At 42.4% G+C, this 9700-nt stretch overlaps 1 long non-coding RNA gene across 1 annotated transcript; it reads left to right on the forward strand.

Moving 5' to 3' along the window:
* Window positions 1-47: 47 nt before the first annotated feature.
* On the forward strand, window positions 48-3697 carry LOC135909901 (uncharacterized). The gene is made up of 3 exons (XR_010566840.1): window positions 48-371; window positions 2885-3070; window positions 3527-3697. It is a non-coding gene; the product is annotated as an uncharacterized lncRNA (long non-coding RNA).
* Window positions 3698-9700: the final 6003 nt, after the last annotated feature.

Here is a 9700-nt window from a genome sequence, read left to right on the forward strand (position 1 = left end):
CTTTGTATACTGCACATCCTTTCTCTTTCATTATTGTAGTATTTGTTAACATTCAATGGAAAGAATTTCGGCTCTTGTGGAACGTTCCGAGAGTTGAGAACCATACAACCCAACTGCATAACTAGTGAAAACGAAACACGCTTCTACCCACCACATCACCGTAAGATAGAAATCCTGTTACCACCCCCTTTATGTGCCTGTATCTCTCCGTCTGCATTCAAGCTGTCAAGCAGGAGTGCAGGCAGACGCATAAGCCAAGGGAAGTGCTCCGTATAGGTGCCGAGACAGCGTGGAAGGTAGCCTGTCAGTTTCCGTGTGTAAGCAAGATTTTGTCAAATATATTCAAACCTTAACTGAAGATTACCATGTCTGTAAGTGTGTTTTGGATTTACAATATGGGAACTTTGAGACTTTTGATGGCGCATACACTTTCATGACACCACAGGCAAATACTAATGGGAAAAGGAGGGCACCCAGGAAGCTCAAGTTGGCTACTAGCTAGCTTGATACAGCTTGAGCAGGCTAGAAGCAGCTTGAGCTATGTCAAGCTATAGTTTAGACATGTTCAAGATCCAGGGAAGCCTCAACGAATGGGGGGTGGGGCGCGACACGGCTAATTTTGTGAGTGCGGAAGTTGCCAGCACGCTTCGGGAAAGGTGAAGGTATAGTGGCATTGATAGGGCCTCTGGATAGTTGCGTTGATAATGCATATGAAACCTCTTGTAGCATAATCAGCACCACAAATGGAGCATGCTGAAACCGATTCTTCACAAATTTCCTATGCACGTTCTAAAGTGCACACCTTCGCCGGTTCAAATCTGGCACTGCATTGATAGCATGCTGCGACTTGCAGCCCGCAAAGGGGGTGTGCAATTTTAAACGACCACAAAGAGCAAATAAAAAATAACACGTATTCGGTACAAAAACATAGTTGTGCGTTGAAGTTGCTTTAAAGTGAAAATATGTAAGCAATAGAAAAGATGAGACAATTTTACTTAAGTGCAGCCCCAGCAGTGAAGGTGGCGCCATGTGCAACGGTGCCGCTTCGCGCTCTTTTTTGCAAATTTAGAAACTTTTGGCAGCGATGGCGGCGGTTTGTTCATTTTAAAGTGGAGCACTTTGGACCATGTTTGCAAGAGTGGCAGCAAGAACACCGCTTTATTTCTGTACGGTAAGTTATTTTATTACATGATTGAAGGGTTCCTACTTTGCTGGGAATCATGTTGCATGATTTGAATGGCATGAACGATGAACGGCGTTAACGGCATAAATGTTCTGGATTGTTGCGTTCATGCAGTTATTGACGGAGGCTGTTTCAGATTGCAAGTTTTTTAGGCTTGTTAGCTGCATTTTTTTTCTTTTGCCTCTTTACAACCTTGATACACTGGCTTTGAGGCTACGACGGGAGCTGTGTAATTCCGTTATCGACTCGATATGCGGTTGTGATACTATATTCATCACAATGCATACACTGCATTAAAACATGATCGTATAAATAACACTTGCAGGCTGCTATTACAGACGAAAAATAAGCGAAAACACAAAAATATCGCATGAAATTTGCCTCAACCCTATTTACTGAATCCCGAATCGGGAAAAAACTGCTAATGGCCCCAGATTTAGCTCATGGACATGTGTCCACTCCCCTATTGGGCATGAAGGCAATGCAAAAAATACAACGGCAGGCAGCAAAGAAGTGCGGTCACTGAAGGTAACGGCTGCTTGCAGTTGCGGCCTCTTTTGTACAACGCTGACAGTAAAGAGCACAAGTTTATGATACTGTTTCAAGGGACGCCACAATGGAGGAAAACAAGATTATCAGCAATTCATAAGCATACATATGCAACATTTCTTGAAAATTGAACTTTTAAAGTGGTTCAAAGATCTGACGGGCACTGCATGCTATTTTGAGTACAAAGATATATTACCTTCACACATTAGCTAAATGAAACTTGCAATTTCAAGGTTAAGAAATTTAGTACTGGGTGGGTCATTTCAATGTTCCTCTGTAAAATGAGAAAAGCATATCCACAAATCATGGTGAACTTTAAATTACTTTTGCGTGTAATGTTTTTGTTGAATGAATATAACTTATTTAAAAAATTATTTAAGTAAGATACTCTAACCATCAGTTGGCCTTTATTCTATTTTTACTGAATGGCTTCTGTGTTAGGCTATCCCATGTGACTGTCAAGACAGCTAGGAAAAACATGAGCAAGTTGGGAGATGGAAGTTCAAGAAGATGAGCAAAACGAGAACAAGGTGAAAGCCGGAGCCAATGTTTCGACAAATGGACTTGAAAAAGACAAGTCAACTAGTCGGAATGTTGGCGCCGGCTTTTGCATTGCTTGCATTGTGCTCATCGTCAAGACAGCCGTGTCGTTTGCAGTGCTGTCACATGGTAGTGTGTAGTCAATGCAGTCTGCACTTATTTCCAATTTTTTCATTCTGAGCATATGAATCTTTTTTTTCTTTCGGAGCACCTGTCATCACTCGGAGGTCGCACTTGAAATTCTGTGTAAGCTATCACTGTTCATATGACATTTTGCCTTTCTAACTGTCATGTGACATTCTGCCTTTCTAAATGCAAGAGGAAAACCTTGGATAAAGCGATTCATAGCTGTCATGGAATGTGAGCTTGAATTGAAGTGAAGTTAATTTGACTGCAGAGAGAAAGCAATGACAATAAATTTGAGACAAGAAACAAGGCTAAAACATCCATTTTGTTTGTTAAATAGTGAGCTATTACATTTAAACTGTTTACTTTACATAAGCCAGTGCAGCTTAAGGCTGTCAATAGCCAATGTGCTGTTATTTTGCTATTCCAATTTAAGTAGCTGTTTGTGTTATCTGCATAAGCTGATCAATGTCTTCTGAATTTCAGAGGCGACTGGGAATGACCTAATGTGAGCTAATATACTGCCACACTCTCAAAACAATGACAGACTGGCTGACAACGGGGGACTCTGGAAATTTGGACCACCTGTGTTTAACATACACCTAAATCCAAGTACACGGGTGTTTTTGCATTTTGCCCCCATCAAAATGCGGCCACCGTGGCTGGGATGCTGTAATGCATTTTATAACCTTGACTACATAGAATTCTTAGTGTGTTTTGTGGCACACACAAAAGTGAACTATGCTTGATTTACTGGCGGGGAACCTCTAGCTTTGCAATTTAGTTATATATACAAGCCTGAACTCTGGCTTGCCAGATAGCAATGTTTAAATGCTGTCAGCATCAGGAAAGGGAGCTTTAAGGTTTTTTTTCAGTAAGCAAATGGCCTTTCCCTTTTGAAATTTACCATATCCCATGTGAATTTGACATCAAAACAATAATGATAAGGTTGTTTGTCATTGTTTGTGCTGATGAGAGATTACTTAGTTATTTTTTAGAAGTATACTACAATATTTTTGTCTCGTTTTTGTATCAAGAATGGATAGCTGTCAACTCAGTAATTATGCTATGGAGCCTGAATTACTTGTTTAATAATACAGAAATATTAATTAATACATTACCTTTTAGTGTTACAGCTCAAAAGATGCGCAAAATGTAGTGTGGCTTTGGTTGTGAAACAGAAGTCTATTCATGTCACCTGTACTCGATGTGGTGGTCTCATGATACCAGACACAACTGACGTATACACATACACTATGACTGCTGTGAAAATAGAGGTCATTCAACACTCAACAGGTTAACAGGTGAGAGAGTCCTTCTGCCCTGCCTTAAAAAAAAGTGTGCAGTTGGATGGGTCAATTTGACGGCTTTCAGTGACAAGGTCATTATATCACCCACAACTACTGCATTAAGCCAACTATCTCGTGCTTGAGCTGCTTGTGACACCGCATTAATTCCAACTATTGTTTCGGTGATGTGAATAGTCTCTTGCTTAATGTATAAAATAGTGCTGCACTTGGAGTACATCTTAAACTAGCTGCATAAAATGAGATGTAATAATTATTTGTGCTACTCAAGGAATTGAGACTCCATGCCATAATCCGCCTTTTTCATGGCGCGACAGCGCATGTGCCCTGCCCTAACGGATTAGTCTCGAAACATTTTGAAAGGCTCACTTGCGTGGCCGAGTGCAGGTAAGTCCCCCGGAAAAAAAAAGTGCTCGGACGTGTGCTGCTGCAAACACTCGTGCCGTGTACCGCGTTGAAACTGTACTGGTAGCTTGACGTCGGTGAGGTGCCGAAAACACACATAGCGTAAGACTGCAACTCCACTTTAAAACAGAGAGCGGCCAGGGATTCACCCGAGTTGTTCGGACTGCACTGTGAGCCAGGTAGTTGCTGCCTTTCATTGATGGCTAGTAAATTTAACGAAAAACCCATGCATTACACTTGGGCGACATTTAAATACATTGTGTTGCTGACGAATCCTTCTTGCAGCGTCAATTCTCACTTACTGGTGGTGGCAGTATGTGCCTGACTTCACGTACTTGTAAGGCGCGATAACACTGGGCCGATACGAGAGCGACAAGGCGCCCACGCCAACGATTAACCGACTATTGTGAGTCACTGGAACAATTTTATCATACCAGGTTGACAACGATGCAACTGATGAGCACGAGTTGTGTTGCGACGGGCTTTGTTGTTGACGGCACCGGCAAAATCAGTGTGCCGACCATTGTTTGACCGAACCCCGTGCGATTGGCCGTCAAGCAGACAACACAATACCGACAGCGTCTTCGCCTGTATATATAATTAATCATGCTCAAAATGAGTCAGAAATGCCTACCAAGTTTAAATGCACAAGCTTCAACCCTCTCAAGCCGTGCCGGTGAAGGTTGAGCCAATGTTGATCCTGTTCAGCGAAGATTATGCCTAGTGCTTTCGAGTTCGTGCATCCGCTACCGGCGCACCTGAACTGGAATATAAGCAGTTAGGTCGAACGAAACTGCTTTTATAGTTCACTTCTGGCCTTCCCCACCACACTCCCATCTTTTCTTCAAGACACGCTGCACTTCCTTCGAATTATCGACGGCATCAACGCCAACCAAATTCTTTTCGACCGCGCTATTCTAGTCACTTTGGATGTTTCTGCCCTTTACACCAACATACCCATGAGTGAAGGAATTGAAGCCGTTTCTAAATCCCTCGCAATCAATCCCCAAGCGCACGCTCCTGAAGTTTACCTGTTGCTCCTTAAGTTAGTTCTAACGCTCAACTGTTTCGAATTCGAGTCTATTCACTACCTGCAAACTTTCAGCTCTAGCAAGGGTACACCATTCGTTTCCACGTATGTGAACACTTTCATGGGACAGCTTGAAGCAGACGTGTTGAAATCCTACCCTTTAAAACCCCACACCTATCTTTGTTACACTGACGACATATTTATAATATGGAAACATGGCACAAGCGTCCTAACCTACTTAATTAGCCATTTCAATCGCTTTCACCCGAGTATTAAATTTACTGCTCACCACTCTCCTAGTCAGATCAGCTTCCTGGACACGACGGTCTACATAGAATACGGAAAACTGAGAGCGACACTTTGCTGGAAGCCTATGGATAGCCAGCAATATTTAGACTACAACAGTCACCACCCGCAACACTGCAAGCAAGGAATTTTTTTCGGACAAGCGAAACGAATAAGAAGAATCTGCAGTGAAGACCACAATTATATCCACCACCTAAATGACCTCAAAACAATGCTAGAAGAAAGAAACTATCCCCAAGTTGCACTCAATGGAGCTTATGATGCCGCATCAAGATTAGCGAGACAGTCGGAATTGGCAAAGAAACAGCCCACACCAAAATCTGACAGACCACCAGCCTTTAAAACAAAATATTCTAATGCACTCCCAAACATAACCAACATCCTACAAAAATACCACCCAATATTATCAAGTAACGAGCGTCTTAGAAAAACATTCCCGGATGTACCTAGGGTTACCTATTGCCGCGACAGGAACATTAAAGACATGTTGATGCACGCAAAAGTCAGCCAACAGCATTCCCCCTAATAAAAGCATGTTGTTGCCGCAGGTGCAAAACCTGCAGGCACCTTCAAAGTGACATCAAAATTAAAAGCACCGCAAATAGTTATACACACGAAGTCAAATCTAGCTTCACTTGTACAAGTTCGGATGTGATTTCTATGCTTGAGTGTTCCTTCTGTAAGAAACAATATATCGGTGAAACAGGACAATCAATGAACGTCAAACTAAACAGACATCGCGCGAACACAGCTAAAGAGCTTCCCAAAGCCGTCGCTGAGCATTTTAACCAACCAGGTCATAACTTTGATGAACTTAAAATCTATGTCTTACAGTCAAATTTCTATTCTGAACGAGAAAGAGAATACAGAGAATCATACCTTATCCATAAGTTCAAGACGCAGCAACCAATAGGCATAAATGTTTCAAAGGGAGCTTTAGAATCTATTCGCTATGCTAAATTTCAAGCTATAGACAACAACACTTAGTTTGGTTTCTTAGTATTGTTTTTTTTAATTTTTGTTCCTTCTTTTATTTTTTTCCAGCCGGCGTGTCAGACGCCGTTGACACGCCGGCTAACATGTGGGCGCTGACACGTGCTTGACAGACGGCCGGGTCATTGGCCTTGTGCACAGCGCTCCTTTATTCTGAATTTGACACGCTGACACACCTTCGCTCATTGCCGCATCCACCCGCCTTACACCCTCTCCCCTTTAGAAGAACCCCACCTATACAGACTGTGGCGAGGAAAGCATGTTGCCTTGAAGAAGACAAGTCCACTGGTCGAAACGTTAGCTCCTGCTTTCACCTTGTTCTTGTTTTGCTCACTTCTGGCTTTAGCGATTTGAACTCAACTACACTTCAATTTGCACGTCGCGTACACAATAAGCGGCAAGCGGCGACACAGCGCTATGCCAACGTCTGCACATCACCGTACCTGTAGGCTGTCGGTCGCATTCGCTACGTATATGGGTGGGTCTGCACGTGTTGCTTTGCCGACACATTTCTTAATTTTAGAGATGCACTGTTTGCCTCTGAGTCAAACGGAAAACAAGAGACGGTGCATTCGGTATACAGCAGCATAAATAACCGTCCTGTGAGCCATGGCATCCCTGCATTCTCGCGAGAAAACAACACGCCCTATAACTGAGCACTTATGCGAGCACAGTTTTCTCTAATAATGCTCTATGGCACGCGTAAACTGTAAGTATGATGGAGTTAAAGAAAAGCGAGAATCAGTAATAAATTGACAGCCCCTAATATATGTATCTGGATCACAGTTGCCATTGTGTAAGTGGTTCGGTTGCTCATACTGACTCATCTCAGGGTGGAACAACATGGTACATATGCGCAAATATGCTTTCCTACGTTTTTACATTATTTCATATCAACGATGCACCATTTCCACAATATTTGACGATAACAATGATCTGCGGCTGTAGATGTCAATGTAAACAAATTCACCGCTTTGATAAATCCGACGCAGAAGGCTGCGCTGGAAGACTTCTTGAATATATGAAATGTATAAATAATGTGTAAAAGGAATACAAAAAGCGAGCTCCAAGTGCACAAATCAGCGACAAATTACAAGGCAGCCATGTCGGCAAACGGGACTCGGCGTGCACCCTCAGGCCTGCTCACCCAGTAGTCGGTGAGTGCTACATGGCTTCCAGGAATGATTCGCTATCCACGAAATGCAAAATCAATGCGCACTTAACGTGGGCGCAGGTATACAAAAATCAACCAGCGAAAGCCTCGGGACCTTTCCAAAACGTTTTCAGTGGTGTGTGGCAGACGGCAGTACAGGAAAATGAAAAAGGTAGATTGTGGGGTCGGCAACTACTTAAGAAAGCACAAAAGTAGGAAACAAAGTTTTTATGTCAGTATTAATGAATTTCTCCTGGATACAGTTATTGATTTTAAAAGAAAGTAATAATATTGATACACGCTTTGTTTTACACTACTGATGTTTTGTTTTAACTCATGCAGAATACTATAAACCTTTGTGCCCGCCAATCCCTGTGTAAGCAGCTGCATCTTTCCCTGAGGTAGCACAAAGAAGGAAGTTCCGTAGCTGTAATCTCATCGACCAACTTTCTGCATGGGAGTTCCAGTTGTCCATAGAAGATTGCAACAAATTATTCCAGGGTGAAATATTACACCCTGGAATATTATTACAAATGAATGTGTATTTTTTAAAAAGTGATTGCCCAAAACACAAATGCCTCCCCCCCTCCCTACAGCGATGCAGATACTATGAGCATGCGTTATGAACAAAAGATTTTCATCGCCACAAACTACGGGAAAAATGCGTCGATACTCATGCTTTGAACGCCATTGCATATGGATGCTCATTAGCATAATTGGCGCGGCTCGTTGCATCACAAATTATGGCAGAAAATATCTGCAATGGTGACCCGTGCAACATCATGCAACGTCAAACTGACATTTATGAAACGGCACTTGCTATGATGCTCATCACGGGATATACCTTCAGCCAATCAGCAAGCTGACATGGTGGCTACCATGGACCACCACCACATATTCGCAAAACTACAGATGCATTTCACGGGCTTCTGCACGCTACCGCTCACTTTTTAAAGTGCTAAAGTAAGCAGCTGCCAAGGACAAGAAAAAAGTATTAGTCTATAAGATTTGCAGATCCACGTCATGTTTCATGATGTTGACGAAAACGAAAAATTGCATTTTGCAAAAGTTCCGTTTTCCGGTACAAACTTAAGACATATGACCTCTTGACAGCCAATCAGAGAGTCAACATGTCGGATAAAGGTGGCCGTGGAGCCGCCATGCGTGTTGAGAATAAATCCCCGGACTGCATAATCGAAGAGGCCCAGTGTTGCTGCCATTCATGCACAGTTTTAGGAAGCGACTATGCAGATAGAAAAATTATGCTTTAACAATTTGTACTCTTCTTTCAGGAAAACCATTGCCCGTTTACACACTTCGAATGGTAGTCTTTCTATTGCACTACAAAATAAAAGGTCCTTGAAGAACGGTAGACTGTCCCTTTAACAACTACTGCTGCCCTGTTTCCTAGAAGAACGAAAAAGGTGGGCATGCATGTGCAAGCTTTCCTTTTGCAAGTGATTCATGGTCATGATCAATTGCCCAATGGCTGGTGTATATATAGGTTGCACATGATGCAACGCCTTTGCTGTTGTGGCAAAAGGTGGCAAAAAAATTGAGTCACTCAATTAATTGGTTACGTCCATGATATGTGACATCATACATTGTCATGTGTCCTTTACAACTCTATTCTAATCTACCTTGCTCTTATTTAAACCAACCTTAAGCCACTTTAATTCACTTTACTTCTTTAATTGTCTTTTCTCGACCTTAAGACACTTCACTCTAACTTGTTCTAACTTTAATTCTGTGTTACTACTGACGGAATAGAAGATGCTGATGACATCAATGATGATGATGATCTTTGTCACCACTCGTTGCGGACAATGCCAGCTTTTTCGCCTCATGGGACATATATTACTTTCGTATTAAGAGAGTGAGGGGCTTCGAAAGCCTCAGAACAGAGAGCAAGCAATCTACTGTGCAACACTGGAGGCTTCCTGATGCATGCAGCTGAATAATATTCGGCTCACATGTTCATGGAAGCATTGCCTTCGGATTGGGAATGTTTTCTTACGATGTCCAAAAATTGTTTCAGTGCCACCTAAACTGTTGATTATATAATCTCAACCTACCACCACAGGGACCAGAGAGAAAGGCCCATTCTG

Source organism: Dermacentor albipictus, unplaced genomic scaffold (genome assembly GCF_038994185.2).
Source record: "Dermacentor albipictus isolate Rhodes 1998 colony unplaced genomic scaffold, USDA_Dalb.pri_finalv2 scaffold_31, whole genome shotgun sequence".
Classification (NCBI taxonomy): Eukaryota; Metazoa; Arthropoda; class Arachnida; order Ixodida; family Ixodidae; genus Dermacentor; species Dermacentor albipictus.